This window comes from Triturus cristatus, chromosome 4_1 (genome assembly GCF_964204655.1).
Source record: "Triturus cristatus chromosome 4_1, aTriCri1.1, whole genome shotgun sequence".
In the NCBI taxonomy this organism is placed as follows: domain Eukaryota; kingdom Metazoa; phylum Chordata; class Amphibia; order Caudata; family Salamandridae; genus Triturus; species Triturus cristatus.
This window is the reverse complement of record NC_140585.1, coordinates 698,017,566-698,034,617: the sequence shown is the minus strand read 5'-3', so window position 1 is coordinate 698,034,617 and position 17,052 is coordinate 698,017,566.

Sequence of the window (17,052 nt, the reverse complement as noted above, 5' to 3'; positions counted from 1 at the left end):
CTTCCTCCTGCTGAGCTGCTGTCTACAGGGGTAATATGGTTGAACTTCTTGAAGACTGTGATGGCACTTGTCACCAGATGACTTTTAGGGCCGCCAGTGTGGTACCGGTGAGGCCATTACCCAGAGTGTGCTTCCATCCAGGTAGAGGAGGAACCGGACATTTAGTGTAATTCTGAAGTCGGCTTCTTGTAGAAAAAGTTTCATTTTATTCAGAGGAGAGGATGATACCATGCTGTACTGTTTTTTTCTGGTAATGTGTACATGGAATGTGAGCAGTGATTAACTTATAAGTAAATAAGTGCCAGGGCACTCACCCGGAGGCCACTGCAGCTTGCACCACCCATTGCAAGCTGACTCTCTATATAGTGTACTCAAATGAAGTGAACTGTGCAGAATCTCCAATGAGTCCTCTATAGGTTCACAGAGGCAAAAGTAGATAATACTAATGCTCTAATTGTGTTAGTGTGGGCAAGCAGTTAGGCTTATCAGAGGGTAGTGCTAAGCCTTTGTTGGACTCACAGAGGCAAGAAATGAGGCACACACTCAAGAATAAATCCAAGGACAATCTGCAAAATTAATATCGATTTTTATATAATTACTATGACCAAAAACTTAGTTCTACAGTAAGGACTTTGGGAATTATGAAATTGTAGAGATTGTAAAATAAATCATACTTGTGCACAGTTACACACCATTGACAAAAATGGGGAAAAAGACAAAAATGCATGTTAAACTGTACAGCCGACTTTCAAGGTTCACCTCTTGGGTTTTGGTAGTTAGCAAGGCCAGGTTAAATTTCCCACCAGCTAATTCTTGAGAGCAACCCAGATACGGCCGGGAGCAGGGTGCTGAGGTGCTGAGGTTGTTGGTAGCTGGTGTATTACGGGAGAGGGGGCATTTGAAAACACACTGAACAGGGGGACTTACAGGTAAGTCCAGAGGGGCCCACTCAAGGGAGCAGATCGGAAGGGCTTCAGGACCACAGGAGCACAGTTGAGACGTCATTACTGGGGCCGGTCGGGCCAGGTACAGAGAAGATTGTTCAGCCGGGCAGTGTGCATCAAGATGTCCTTGTGGTCAGGAGGAGGCAACTTGGAGAAGAGATTTCAGGACATCTGGGACACTCACAACATGAGTCTCAGGGGTCTAGAGGTACCTTGATGGGTGTTTGCTTCCTGGACAGTTGGAGTCCAGAGAGTTCTCTTCTCAGTTCCGGGTGCAGGAGGTCCAGTACCCAGGGTCTTGGTGCGGCACAGCTCCAGTAGGTCCTGGTGTCCCACTTTTTGTCCTGGTGCTGCATCAGAGTCACCTGGGAGAAGCAAGTCGGTACCTCCAGAGTCTGCGGTTCAATTCCTGCTTTTGTAGGAGAGCAGATCTTCTCCCCCCGGGGAGGTTTCTTTGGCAATTTGTCAAAGACTGGAGTTGTTCTGGGATTCTTAGAGTCCTCATAGTGGCAAGGCAAAGCAGTACACTGTGATTGTCCAGTCTTTCTGGCAGCAGGCAGGGTTTGGCACCAATTTCTCTGCAGAAAGGCTTCAGTTCTTAGGCAGCAACTCTTCTTGGTCCATTTCTTCTTTTTGTCCATCAAATACAAAGGTTCAAGGTCCAGGGAAGTACTAAGTTTAGGGGTATTACAGGGGGAGACAGGCAGGAGCCAATGGTCTATCTACCTTTAAGGTATCTACACCCTCTAAGTGACCACTTCCTGTGTGGGAAGGGGCACTACCCTAGCCCTGATAGGTTATTTTCCCACCATCACATCATGGATATTTCCTCTGAGCAAAACCATAACATCAATAGGTAACTGCACAACATTCCCTTTAGTTTTTTAGGGGGTTCAATGTATAGGCAAGTTCTAACTTCCTGAGACACGTCCACCTTCTTAGAATACTTTGTTATGGATAGTTGAGCCTACAATGTCTTTTATGGACAATTGGATGGAACTTGATGTAAAGATGCAGCATTAACCTTCCAGATGGTAAAACATTATTTCAGTTTAAAAAAGTATCTTTATTTCGGCTTGAACCTAATGCAATAGGTTGAAGTTTAAGATGGCATATGAATAACAGTACTTCTTCAGAGTGGGTCTACAACACTCGTCCATTTGTCTCTTATTTGATATTTTTATAAGACATTTTGTGTTTGAGCATTACAGTTCAGTTAAAATGTGTTGGGAGCATCCGAGGATGGGTAGAAAATAAACTAAAGGAAAGTGAAGTCTCATTCAAATTTTGATATGTATTACAGATGAATTCCACCAAGGGTTGACGTTAATGCCAGCAGGGCCAGCTTTAGCACTGGTGGAGCCCATTGCGGCAATCTTTTTTGATGTCCCCCCAAATGCCTTATTCTCAATGGATTCCCTCAACCACCTCCCAACAGCGCCCCTGATCTCTCCATAACCCCTCTCTCAGATGCATTTCTTTGTTTTATAGCACTTTTCATTCCAGTGTAGGGTGTCAGGGCACTTTATATCACTCAAACATTATACAGAGACAATGAATAATACGTGTGAAAATCAGTCGATAGGAAATATTACATAAGATAATGAGGATTACAAGATATTGGAATCACATGTCTTCCTTACTAGTATGCAGTATATTATGAGAGGGTTTGGTCTGGAAAAACACAAACTCAGGATTTAAAATATACCACATTGCTTGGGGTTGGCTAAACTGTTCAGACTGTTTTTCTACCCAACATATGCTTTTAGCGACATTAGGATGAAGAAAGAGTGGGGAAAAAACTCATAACAATCTAACCTATACCATGCAGCTTGCATTCAGCTCCTTGATGACAGTTCATAAGTCCCTGTGCTATATTAAAGTTGTAGCTTAGGAACTCTAAGCAACAAAAAGATCTCTGTGACAAAATGTAAATGTAAAATGTAAATGTCAAGGTACTTATAGAGCGCACTGTCACCAGACGGACACCTTGCAGTGTCGCCTTTGCGGTTTCCTGGCGCTGATACTCATACCGCTGTGGAACCCCTCCTGGCTTTCCCTGTGAAGTGTCCACTCCTGGGCACCCCCAGGGTGAAGCCAGGCATCCTTAGCGCTGTTGGGGCCGGTTTGGAGGCTAAGCAAGTTATTGCCCAGAGTTGCAGCGTCGGGCCCGTGATTAGAATAGGCACCGAGGCGAGAATAGACTGGTCCGAGGAAATTGAGCCCGAGCCCTGCCGAGGCGGGAATGGAACCCTGGTCCCTGGCCAGAACTCTGCTTCAGGGTCTGCCGCTCTAACCATTGAGCCACACTCCTCCACCAAAAGCAGTAACCCACTGAGGTATGCACATAAAATCCTGTCCTGTGATCTTTATGGTACACATTCTTTGCAGCAGACATATTAACCCTCTGCACTACTTTATGACGAGTCAAAACTGCCCCAAGAAAAACCTCCATCCCTCTCTAGCAGGTACAATAATCTTGACATTTTTATTGCTGCCTGAAAACTTCTGCACACTCAAGGAACTCGGCAGCTGGTGTTTTTAAACCAATAATTCATTTCTAAACAGCATCCTCAGCTAAGCACCTGGTGCTGTTGCACCTGTTGCACTGCCGTAAAACCAGCCCTGAAAGCTGGACTGTAACATGATTTCAGCCACTTAAAACATGTGACCAGCTTAGTAGCCCCGAGTAGTTTATAAGAAATGATTGTTTAAGGTGTTGGCATGTTGTATCTCATGTAGGAAAGTCTGCACTGGTGTTTGACAGGGCCCTCCCTAAGCGCAGTGAGGAGAAATTAAAAGAAGACGTTTAGTTTCTTGTGTACATCATCTTGATAACACATTTACCTTGCTGGGAGATGTGCCTATTTGGCAGATGACAGTAAAGGAAAAAAGTGAAAATAAGTTCAGTAAATTAGCCTTGATTATTAGCCAGAGCAGAATTTAGGTACTGCAGATTTTGATGATCAGTAATTTTTGTAGCATGTCATTATCTTCCTTAATTATGTTGCCCGGCGATAGAATGTTATGATTGATGCTCAGCACAGAATGGCCAGATAGCCGATAGAAAGTCAAACACAAGCTTAGGGAAAATTAAAGTTACAAAACTGTGACATTTAGCTAATATGATGGGAAGAAACAAGATGAGTTCAATGGGTGCATGTCATAGACCATAAAAGCAGCGCATTCAAATATAGAGCCTTTAGGCTAGCCAGCGCAAATTTTCTCGATACGTCTTCCCACCCAAAAAATTTTTAAAAATGGGACAGAAGCCAGGCCCTATGTTGAAATATGCCACGGCCAGCGAAGGAGATATAAACACATCCACTTTTATTTTCCTTTGTAAACCAGTAGCAAAAGTGATACCAATTTATAACTCCGGCATTCATAATCAGTCTAAGAAAGTGACTTGCCCCAACAATTTCAAAATGAAGTTTATGGATGTGAAACAGTTAGGTGAAGTAATAAACTGATAATGGAGAAGAACATAATCTAGAGGGAGACATCTGTTGCGTACTAAGTGCGGTGCGCCTCGTGGCGGTGGAAGGTGCAGCTCAGCGGGCACACACACATGGTAACACTGGTGAAAGGCTGTAATGCCATGAGGTATCCCCCTCAGGCCCCTTTAATTGCTCTTGTCCCTACATCACTGCCTGGACCATAGGAAATATGGTTGGACCCCTCCCGTTTTATTACACAGTGGGCTCACCCACTGGATAAACATAACATTTATCCTTAATCCCAAATAAATCAAAAATATTGGAACAAAACAGTTACAACAGATTAGTGACCTGTTTTCAGGGACGAAGGTTTAGATAGCCCTAGAAAGAGAGAAAAAGAAAGAGAGAGAGAGACAGAGTAAAACAGAGGTGAAAACATAATAATAGTTCAGTGCAATAGGAAATCTTTCAAATGAGAAGATCTCGAGGGATGCGGTCAGAGATGGTAACTCTCTGTCCCTTGGTGAGTGGCTTCTTCCATCATCTCATAGTGCCTCACTGGCTGTGGAGGTGTACTGAGATCAGACAGCACATCAGGATTTTTCTTTGAAAATAGGTGACTTCCAGCTTCTTGGGTCGCAGGAATAGTCACAGTTGACTCAGTTATTGCAAGATGCCAGGTCAATGAAACATCTTTGTCATTCTGGGTTCCGCTTCTGGGGTTGCAGAGAGATCCTTCCTGGATCTGTTCACAGGAACTAGATAGTGCTTAAAGAAAGAGACCACACCTCACCTGCCTTGAAAGCCCTGCATTGGTTCCCGGTTGCCAGAAGATCCACGTTCAAGCTACTTTGTATCACACTCAAAGAAATACATGGAATGGGACCACTCTTCATCAGGAATAAAATCACCAAACACATTCAACAAAGGAACCTACTGATGAATATAGGCCCCAGCTAGGCCAGCAGGACACAAGGGTTCGCTCTCCTGCAAATGAATCTACAAGGAAGTTGGCACGGAAACTGCAAAGTACAAAGACAAAGTTTATTAACCCTTAAGGGTGGTCCTACAACCCATACAACACTCTTCAGTATTGCATAGGGTAGCACAAAGAACTTGCGTACACGGTCCCCTTTTATACACAACAGAGGGGCTCATAAGTGGGTGGATACAACATGAGGCAAAGAGTATTACCTTTTATGGTCATTTTCGATACAGAATCAATATGTGGGCGGAGTAACTAATTTCCTGAGCCCGCGAAAACATGGTCAAGCAAGGACTAACTGATAACAGATGTGGTCAAGTCTGGGCATGCGTCAGACGGACAAAAGGAGCTATTTATAGATTGTTACTAGGCAGATTACAAGAGCAACTAACACAAAGGTAGGACTCTTCTCGTGCTACGCACGTGGAGGCATGACAAGACAAAATGGAGTCCAGACTTTAGTCAACATAACGGGAGAAACTCGGTCATAAAAGGGGAATTCATGTCTTTAGTGAATGCTTACTCACATCGTTATTTCAATTTTCAACAGACGACACTTTCAGCATTTACTGAAGACATCCGGTTTATTAGAATAATCATCGTATATATCAATCTTCATAATTTCTTCTATTTCTTTAGTCAGATGTTTCTGGTAAGTGACATTGGCAATAGCTTTCTTATCAGGAATGCAGAGTGACACACATAGGGAACAGAGTAAAGGACCACATTGAATACAAATGCAACAAGAAAACAGAATTACTACAATGATACAGAGACCAGTTAGAACCTTCCATCCCCATGTGGTAATCAATGCCCAAAACCATCCAGAAAAGGTCCAAGTACCATTCTCTGTATGGATTTCAGCTGCATTTTTATGCAATTTATTAATGGCATTATAAACTGATGGTGTGTGGTCAGGAATAAACACGCAACAACTACTTCCGATAATTTTACAAGCTCCACCTCGGTCAGCTAACATAACATCTAACACCATACGATTCTGCAATGCAACAATTCTAGTAATTTGTAATTCTTCCGTAAGATTCCCAAGAGCAGCAGCGGTTTGATTTGTCACAGCCTCTACCACTCTTGTTAACCTTCAAACTTTCCTACTATTTAGGGCAGCTCCAACAAAGAAAAATAATCCTAAATTAAAATCAATATACTGCTGCAGACTAGTGTCAGTCTGGTCCACGTCATCAATCGATAGAGTACGTTTATACCTATTTACAGTCACATTATTCAACAACTTCAAATCTTTATGATAAGATGCAGGTGCCAAGAATACAGGAGGCAATAGAAATGCCACATAACATATCCCAGACCAACCGGCTGGCAAACGGTAATAACCTTTATTTCCACATACGAAGTATGTATTATGGGATGCTAAGAAGGTACTGTTATTCAACCCGTCGATATTTAAAATAGTGATGCAATCACTAACACCAACAGGAATATAACCTACACTCTGGACACACAGGTCCGCTTGAGCTTGTGCCACTTGAATCACAAATCGGTCTTTCCCCACAGTGTCTCTGGTGTTCGTGAAAATATAGGGAATCGATTCATTGTCTGGTCGATACTCTTCCCATTCCCAAATTGTCCCATTCGCTTGCGGATATCCATCTTTATCCTGATGACATTCCCTATTAAATCTGAAGAGTAACCGTCCCACTGTAGGTTTCCGGGTGGCAAAAAGCAAAGTGTAGCATGCTCTACAGGAGCCATTATGAGAGAAAGGAAGGGGTATGAACGGAGTTCCTCCTTTCTTCTGGTGAGCTGGCATCATGCCACATATCCAACAGTTCGTGGCATTGGTGGCAACATGGGTATGATGCAACATCTGGATGAAAGTGTTATTCAAATAAGACTGACGATGCTTCAACTCTTGATACGGTAGTGTATAAAAGTAGTGCTCCTCAGGCACTGGAGTAGTCAACACAAGTAACTTTCGAGCAGGAGTCACATCCTCCACAAACCATGTGGTTATCCCAACAATAGCTACTGTGAACATAAAACCTGTTGCACAAAGGATTTTCTTTTTCTCCATGTCAGAATGAAAAATCAATATCTTCCTGAAACTAAAAGGTTGTCAGAACTCTTCCCCTTAGGCAGCGGTTGATTTCTTCACCAGCGGGCCAAGACGGGTGTCGCTCCACTAATGCAGGGCTGATCCCCCCCCCCCTTGCCTCATTGGCTCTCCGTTTCACTAACCCAAGGGCCGTTCTGACAACGTGTCCTGAAACTGAAGAATTCACTTCCTTGGTCTGAGATGATATCGCCTTCCTCCAGGAATCACGTGGTCCGGAAAGAGCTCCTCAGTGTCGTTCGGTTCCACAGCACGGCCTTTCTCTGTAGTCAAAATTTCTCGATGGTCGGTCAATACAGCAGGCTCCACCAATCCGGGCGGCACTTTGCGACAGTGCAGGGAATGGATCCAATTCTTTCGGTTGGAAACCCGCACAGCCGTCCTCGTTGCAAGTAGGACTTGCTCAGGACCAACCCATCTCGGCTCCAAGCTGTTCGTCCTTTCAAAAATCTTCACCATAACATAGTCTCCAGGTCGGAGACTGTGACCTTCGCCGGTGGACCGATCAGGGAGCGCCTCCCGGACCTGTTGATGAATAGAAACCAAGTTATCCGTTAACTGTGCCAGATAATCATTCATCATTACACAAGGTACATCATACACAGCCTTAGGTCGTGGTGGACCCCAAATATTCATTGGGCGTCCAAAAACAATCTCGTACGGTGTAAGACCAGTTCGAGAGTGCGGTATCGATCTAATTGACAATAATGCCAGCGGTAAAGCATCTGGCCAAGTCAAAGAAGTCGAAGCTTGGATCTTAGCGATCTTGAGCTTCAGTGTACCATTATACTTCTCGACCAGTCCTGCAGACTGAGGGTGAAACACTGCGTGGAACTTCTGGGTGATGCCCAGACCCTTCAGAACATACTTTATAACATCCGCTATAAAGTGGGGTCCGTTATCACTCCACAGCAGTCTACAAACGCCATATCGAGGGAAGATCTCCTTCAATAGCATCTTGGTGGTAGTCATTGCAGTATTATCTTTCGTAGGGTATGCCTCGACCCATTTACTAAAGGCACATACCACTACTAGAACATACTTCAAATTGTTACAGTGCTCAAGCTGGATGTAATCCATCTGTAAAACCTCAAAGGGTGCAGTAGGTGTCGCAAATCCTCCTGCTGGAGTTCGAGTACCCTTTCCTGGGTTGTACCTTAGGCAAATCATGCAGGTCTGCACTACCCTCTTTGCCGTGCTAGCAATCTCTGGATGCTCCCAGACTTGAGTAAGCAATTTTACAATTGCGGAAGCTCCAACATGTGCTAGCCCATGTGCCATCTGAACCATAGGTTGTACAAAAGCTGTGGGTAGCTTCCATCTATCCATCTGCTTATTTCTCCAACAACCCTCATCATCCAATTCTCCATCATTGGACCATTGCTCCCGTTCTTTGTCAGAAGCGGTCCTCTGTATTTCCAGCACCTCTCTTTTCGCATCGTGCCATCTTTCTACCTGCGACTTTACTACATACATGGCAGTAGCACCGGGCTGCATCGCAGTCTCCCGTGCCACCCGGTCTGCTAACGCATTCCCTTCTCCAACTTTATCAACTACTTTCTTATGGGCACTACATTTAATGATAGCAATTTTCCTCGGATATGTCAATGCAGTTAAAAGGTTGTGAACTAACTCTCCATGCATTATTTGTACCCCATGCGACGTTAGAAACCCTCTCTCCTTCCAGAGTAGGCCGAAATCGTGCGCTACTCCGAAAGCATAGCGGCTATCTGTATAAACATTCACACACAATCCTGTGCTAAGCTCACATGCTCGTGTTAATGCTATCAGTTCCGCTGCTTGAGCTGATTTCTGTGGTATGCGTGCTGTCTCCACTATTGTCTGCAGTGTGGTAATTGCATACGCTGCTGAAGTCGTACCATCTGGTAGCTTCAGGCATGATCCATCCACCCACAATTCTCCATCTACATCTAGAAAGGGAGTATCTTGGAGATCAATACGACCCTTTGTCTGTTCCTGAAACACAAGAATATAATCATGTGCTTTCCGTGCCTCAGACTGAGCTTCCGGGAACGGCAACAATGTAGCCGGGTTTAACGTTACACACCTCTTTAACGTAATATGAGGAGCCAAAAGCGTCAGCTCATATCCCGTTAAACGGGCACTGGTCAAATGCTGCGTCTTTGTCTGATTAAGCAGGGCATCAACAGCATGGGGGACTAATACCAACAGCTTATGAGATAACACAATTCCCTCGCTTTGGCGTATTGACACAGCTGTCGCCGCAACCGAGCGAAAACAACCAGGCAATGCTCGGGCAACAGGATCAAGTACAGCTGAAAAATACGCACAAGGGCGCTGCTTGTCGCCATGCATCTGCACTAAAACTGATAATGCACATCCATCTTTCTCATGCACATACAGCGAAAAGGGTTTTGTATAATCAGGGGTCCCTAACACTGGTGCTGAACAAAGGGCCTGTCGCAATTTCTGGAAGGCAGTGTCACACTCATTTGACCAAGGAAGCGGAATAGGTGTGTCTTTTTTCAAAAGGGCTAACAATGGCTTGGCTATGTGTGAAAACCCTAGTATCCATTGCCTACAAAAAGAAACAAGACCCAAAAATGCACGCACGTCCTTCTGCGTGGAAGGCACTGGCGTGTCCAAAATTACTTGAATACGATCTGGTGTGAGTGCACGCCCCTCCTTAGACAAAAGGTGACCCAGATAAGTCACCGTTGGTCTACAGAACTGCAATTTTTTCCTCGACACTTTGTGATTGTGAGATGCCAAAAAGGTAAGCAAGGATAACGTGCTTTTCTCACACAGCTCCGGAGTGTCAGCCGCCAACAAGATGTCATCGACATATTGTATGAGGGCGACTCCCTCGGGCAAAACAAAAGAGTCCAATTGTCTTTTCAAGGCTTGACTGTAAATGCTAGGGCTTTCTGTGTAGCCCTGAGGAACTCTACAAAAGCGATAAGACCTGTTATTCAGAGTGAAACCAAAAAGGTATCGGCTATCGGGATGAATAGGAATCGAAAAGAAAGCATTTTTCAAATCAATAACCGAAAACGTGGTCGCCGTTGGCGGGACCAAAGTGAGCAACGTCGTGATATCAGAAACCACTGGATACTGAGGTATCACGATCTTGTTCACCTCCCTCAAATCAATTATAAACCGATAAACTTTGGCATCCGTATCCTTCTTCAAGATGGGTAAAATCGGGCTGTTACAGACGTTGTAGGGAACTTCCTCCACTACTCCCACCTTAATCAAATCCTGCACAATCTGTATAAGGGCCTCCTCCCCCTCCTGGGAAATACGATACTGCGGGAGGCGTGGTAACACCGCCCCCTCCTTGACACTAATATGGACAGGCGGAATCACCATCTGTCCTACATCGGTATCCGAAATGGCCCACAAAGTACGAGGGAGAGTTGCTAACACAGTATCCTCTGCAACCACACACATCCGTTCAGACAGAGGGTGATTATCATTTAATATCACACGCACTCCAGCGGGGGAGCAGCGGATCGTAGCTCTGAAGTGCTTGAGCATATCAAGACCCATAATGTTGTCCGGCGTGTTCGGGGCAAGCAGAAACGGACAGGGTGCAGAAAAGGAGTCAACCTGGAATGGGAGGGGTAGAGAAAGAGGGCTTCAGGAGAGCGTACCGTCAAACCCTACCGATGTAACCATTAAGCCAGATGGGGGAGCCCTCGGAACCAATTGTTTAGACAGCGCGCTACGAGTCGCTCCTGTATTCACTAGGAACTGATCAGTAGAACCCAAAACCTTCGCTGATACATAAGGACCCTTCTGATCAACCGGCACCTCAACTGATTCTAACCCCCATCCAACGCATTCCTATGCATGCTGTGAATCATGGTACCCAGAGCGGTCAGTCCCTGACACTTGGTACTGGTTCTGTCGATCAAAGACATTAGGTCTATCTCGTTGCTGCCCGGTAGGTTCAAAACGAGCGTGATCATTAGAATTCCCTCTAAAATTCGAAAAACCCCCTCTACCTCTCGGTCCACCCTGATTATGCCCCTGACGTGATGCATACAACGCCGGGCAATCTCTGGCCCAGTGTCCCGATTGTTTACAATACGCACATTGATTCCTATTCAAATCAGCTCGACCCAAAGGAGGACCATAAGATCCTCCCCTACCTCTATGAACACCCCGACGAGGCGGACCATACACTTGCGCTAACATCACCTTCGTTTTTAAATCTTTCGACTTCTTCTCCTCCTGCCCCTTCGCTTCTTGCTCCTGACGCTCATAATACTGAGCTATAGTAAGGAGGGCTGTCGGAGACGCGGTGGACCAAGAACTTTCACTCGCTTTTAGGCGGGCTGCTATTGCCGGTAATAAATTCGCCACATATTTATCAGCAAAGAGGTGTCGACCCATATCATCCGTAAGTGACTGACCACTAAAATCATGAAATGTCTCCTCAAAGCGCGTAAAGAAATCTGCAACTGATTCATCAACTTTCTGTTTACACGAAGCTAACATATTCCAGTCAATCTTTTTAGGGGGAATGATTGTTTTCAACTTGGTCAAAATAGCAGCGGGGAGATCTAGGATAATCTGAGGTGGTTTCTGCGTGGGCTTCCTCTCCCTATCCTCATCCTCAAGCTCAGACCACCGAGCCTTAAAAGCGGCAGCATCGTCCACCTTCCGTACGGACGCCACATATCCGGTGGTAAAATAAGCCCAAAGAACAGATCTATATCTGCTAAGGTCATAGTACAAGAATTCAAGGCCCCCTCGACTTCTTCGTAAAAGGCCGCTGGATTCTTGCGGGGATCAGGCAATGCATTCTTTAACGCCATAACATCAGCCCTATGCCAGGGAGTATAAACCCAATTGTACACAAAATATCCCTTAGCATCGGCGGAGGTAATATCCGCACTAGTTCCCGCTCCTTTAGGAGGAACATACAAAGGTGCCGCCTCTCGCATCGGTTTAGCATGCACTAGGTCGCTCTTATCTGAGTGGGAGGTAGATGATTGGTCATCACCGACACGTAAATCCGACTGCTTTTCCTCCTCTGCTTTTAGGCGCGCTCTCTCTTTAAGGTCACTCGCCGCGTCCCGTAATGCAAACAGCCGTCGAGCCGCATCAGGCGCCTTAGAGGGAGAAAAAACACCATTACGCAACACTTTAGCATCTAATACTACATCATCAGGCTCGAAAACTGCCGAATATTTCCGAAAAACAGAAATCACTTCATCAGAAAAGTGTCCTAAAAAATACAACTTCTCTCTATCCTGCCACTTTTCCCAAGAGTCCAACAATTCAGCGAGGGATAACTTGCCCTTAAGTGCACGAAAGGAAACTTGCCGAAGCTCACCCATTCGGTCAACCGATAACATGGACCGTGTGTCTACCTTACCCGACGCCGATCCAGAATCCTGTGGCCTCGGGGCAGACGCGCCAACATAAGGGGGCGGAGAGCGATCTAGTAAATAAAAATCATCGTCAAGATTAGTAAGGACAGGATAAAGTGACTGACGGACAGCATATTGACCCGAGACTTGCAGCCTACTCTCTTTCTCTTGTCTCTCCGTCTGTTCTCTTTCCTCCCGACGCTTCGCTTCCTGTGCTCGCACATGATCATTCTTCCGTTGCTCTTTATCAAACAGCGCTTTCTCACGTTTCTCTCGCTCACGCACTTCCTTCACCCATAATCGCACACATTCAAACATGTCTTGCCGAGCACGCCGTTTACACATACACTGTTCCACATACTCAATCTTACGCATATCAAATGATCCATACAAAGGCCATCGTAACTCAGGATCCTTCTTGGTGTATTTCCTCCATACTGTGCTGTACATTATAGAGGAAAGACCATGCTTCACATACATATCCCTATTAGGAGTCCCCTCTGGGGGAGCTGGAGCAGATTCCTCGAGGTTTAACCGGTTTCCAAAGCAGCAGCACCACTTACGGAGTGCGCTAAAAGCAGGCATGCTCAAGAATAATGCAAAATATGCAGTATTATCAAAAATGGCACTTAAACGTTGTGCCATTCAAATTTACACAACTTCGGAGAAATATCTCCACATTACCTGCCTATATGTGTTGCAACGCATATATTCTCACAATAATCAATACAAGATATGACCGGTCATCACAAATCAAACTCAAATAGCCAAACCAGGCTTCAAAAACTCGGAGCAAGTACCGTACAGCGGTTCTTACCAATCAAGAGTGTCCAGATTCCAACTGCCAAGCTCCAAAATTCGCCCAAACGGCTGTCACGGCAGGACCGACAGAAGAGGTCTCAGTCAAGGACCGGCGCCACCCAGATGGTCAGCTCGGAAGGGGAGGAAGAAAACCTCGGGATGCCAGGACTAAAGTGCCTCTGGCAGTGATCACATCCCCGGCCAAATTCCTCACCTTCGTCACGACCAGTCCTTCGAGCATCCGAGTCGCCGATGAGCCCCACGTGACGGGCGCCAATTGATGAATATAGGCCCCAGCTAGGCCAGCAAATGCAAATGGAATCTACAAGGAAGTTGGCACGGAAACTGCAAAGTACAAAGACAAAGTTTATTAACCCTTAAGGGTGGTCCTACAACCCATACAACACTCTTCAGTATTGCATAGGGTAGCACAAAGAACTTGCGTACACGGTCCCCTTTTATACACAACAGAGGGGCTCATAAGTGGGTGGATACAACATGAGGCAAAGAGTATTACCTTTTATGGTCATTTTCGATACAGAATCAATATGTGGGCGGAGTAACTAATTTCCTGAGCCCGCGAAAACATGGTCAAGCAAGGACTAACTGATAACAGATGTGGTCAAGTCTGGGCATGCGTCAGACGGACAAAAGGAGCTATTTACAGATTGTTATTAGGCAGATTACAAGAGCAACTAACACGAAGGTAGGACTCTTTTCGTGCTACGCACGTGGAGGCATGACAAGACAAAATGGAGTCCAGACTTTAGTCAACATAACGGGAGAAACTCGGTCATAAAAGGGGAATTCATGTCTTTAGTGAATGCTTACTCACATCGTTATTTCAATTTTCAACACTACGCTCTAAAGGGGCATCTCGCCTCAAAATCCCAAGATACAAGAAAAAAACCATGGGTGGCACATCCTTCTCTGTTCAAGCAGCCAAACTATGGAACTCTTTACCCCCCAACATAAGATCCACCGACAACCACCTTATCTTCAGAAAACTACTCAAGAATTGGCTCTTCCCCACGTAAGCACAATACACAGACAGCAATTTACAGCATATTCCTCTGTATATAAGCATTTATTTTCACTATAGCTATGTACCTATCTTTGTGTATTGCTTTGTATAAACATGTAGAATAATTATGTTGTTGTAAATAAATAAATAAATACAAATCATCTTTGGTCTACATGTACTTACTTCCATTGTGCATCTATGTACCTTCCATGTACTTGGATCTGTGTGTCTGTTACCCTTTTCCTGAAAAAGCATATCCAATGGACTACCCTTTTTTGTCATCCTATACCTCTATCAATATCTTTAATCAATATATACTTACTTCCTCTATGCATCTATATACGTTCAATGTACTTATGGATCTATATATTTATCACGTTCTTCTAATTTAGCATTTCAAATGCACTACCCTATTTCTTAAGCTATACTTCTCTCAATATATCCCCTGGCCCAACCGTCTGACTCATCTCAAACTTCTTTCTACTACTCTTTCCAATGCACTACCCTATCTCTCACCCTATACATCCATCAATATATCATCTACATCCACTCTCTCATTTATCCCACTCCCCATACTACCACTATGATCCACAAAATAACCCTTTCTAGACTCTCTCCTACTCCACCCCTCCTTTCATCATCAGACACCTCTTTTTACTATACCGATCCCCCAAAATAAACCTTTATAAACTTTTCCCTCTGACTCTTCCCCTCAAAAACCCCTTTTTTCTCATCCAAATGGCTCCTCCTACTGCTATGACCTCAAAAAACATCTCACTCTTCTGTCCCTCTACTATCCTTTTCAATCAAAATAACAGACTAACATGTTCACTTCTCAATTTCCATATTCCACTATACTATTTCACCACTAATCCTTTTTGGGTTCCAGAGTAGCGTACTACTCGCCAATGAAGCGCTTTAAAACCCCATCAAGGTGTAGCAAGCGCTATATAAATACAAACCTCTTTCCCTCTTCTATCCCACAACCTACCCTTCTCTATTCAAATAACTGAATAACATATTCACCACTCAAATTACTTCATACTTCACTATACTAATTTTCAACACAAATCCTTTATCGGTTCCAGAGTGGCGTCCTATTTGCCAGAAAAGCGCTTCAACACCCATCATGGGTAACATGTGCTACATGAATGCAAACCTTTCTTCCCTTTTATTCCTCCGCTACCCTTCTCACTCCAAATAACTGACTAATATCCACCACTCAAATTACTTTCATATTTCACCATACTAATTCAGCACTAATCCTTTATGGGTTTCCGGAGTAGCATGCTTCAACATTCTATCAGGGGTAACAAGCGCTATATAAGTACAAATGCAAACCTTTTTGTTTCCTCTTCTATCCTTCTGCTTTCTTTCCGAATCCAAATAACTGACTAACCTATCCACCACTTAAAATTTACTTGCATGTTTCACTATACTAATTACACACTAATCCTCTATGGGTCCCGGAGTTGCGTGCTACTTGCTGAAAAAGCGGTTTGACGCCTCGTCAGGGGTAGTAAGCGCTATAAATGCAATTACAATACAATATGTTCCTAATGATGGTCTCTCCAGCTTTCTGAGCAGTGATCATTGTCCCATTTAGTGGCTGCACCTTCCACGGATCAATCTCAAAAGGTATCATAAACTTGCTCAGGGGATGGGTATTTTTCACCCTCACCAGATCGGCAACCTTGATTGAACTATGTTTGGTTCTGCAGGCTCTGGACATGCGGTCATTCCATATCCAGGGCTGCTGTAGTGTGTCAGCAACTTGTTTCTGTATTGGTGATGGCCCTTGGATCTGGGAAATGTATCACCCATGGGTTGGTTCAAACACATAGAGTTGGGGCTTACTTGAGTCTTTGTGTGAGGTGTAAGGCAGTATTCTCTGAGGAAAGCTGAGAGAGCACATTCCCTGTTTTGGCCATTGCCCAAAGGGATTCAGAGCACTTTGTTTTAAGTGTGCAAAAACTGCTCTGCGTCTCCATTAGCTAGCGACCAGCGGGGCATGAATTTCCGGTGATGAACAGCCCGGGACAGTAAGTATTCTGTGAACTCCTGACTTATGAATGGAGGGCCATTGTCAGTGCATAATTATTTAAGGAACCTGTGGGTGGCCATGATTTTCTTCAAACAAGGTATTGTTCTCTAAGACAACTAACATGTGTTTACCATCTGGGAGACTGCCAAAATCTGCACTGGCTCACTGCAAGGGGAATGGTGGGATATTCTCACTGATGATTGGTGATGGTTGTTCCGCTGGGCTAGCAGCCTGGCAAAGGGAGCCCTGGTGAATTGTTTGTCCAACTAGGTTATAAAAGCTAGGAAACCAGACCTTGCATCTCAGATGGGACTTTTTCTTGGCAGTCTCTTGATGAGCCAGGTGAGCGAGGTAAACCA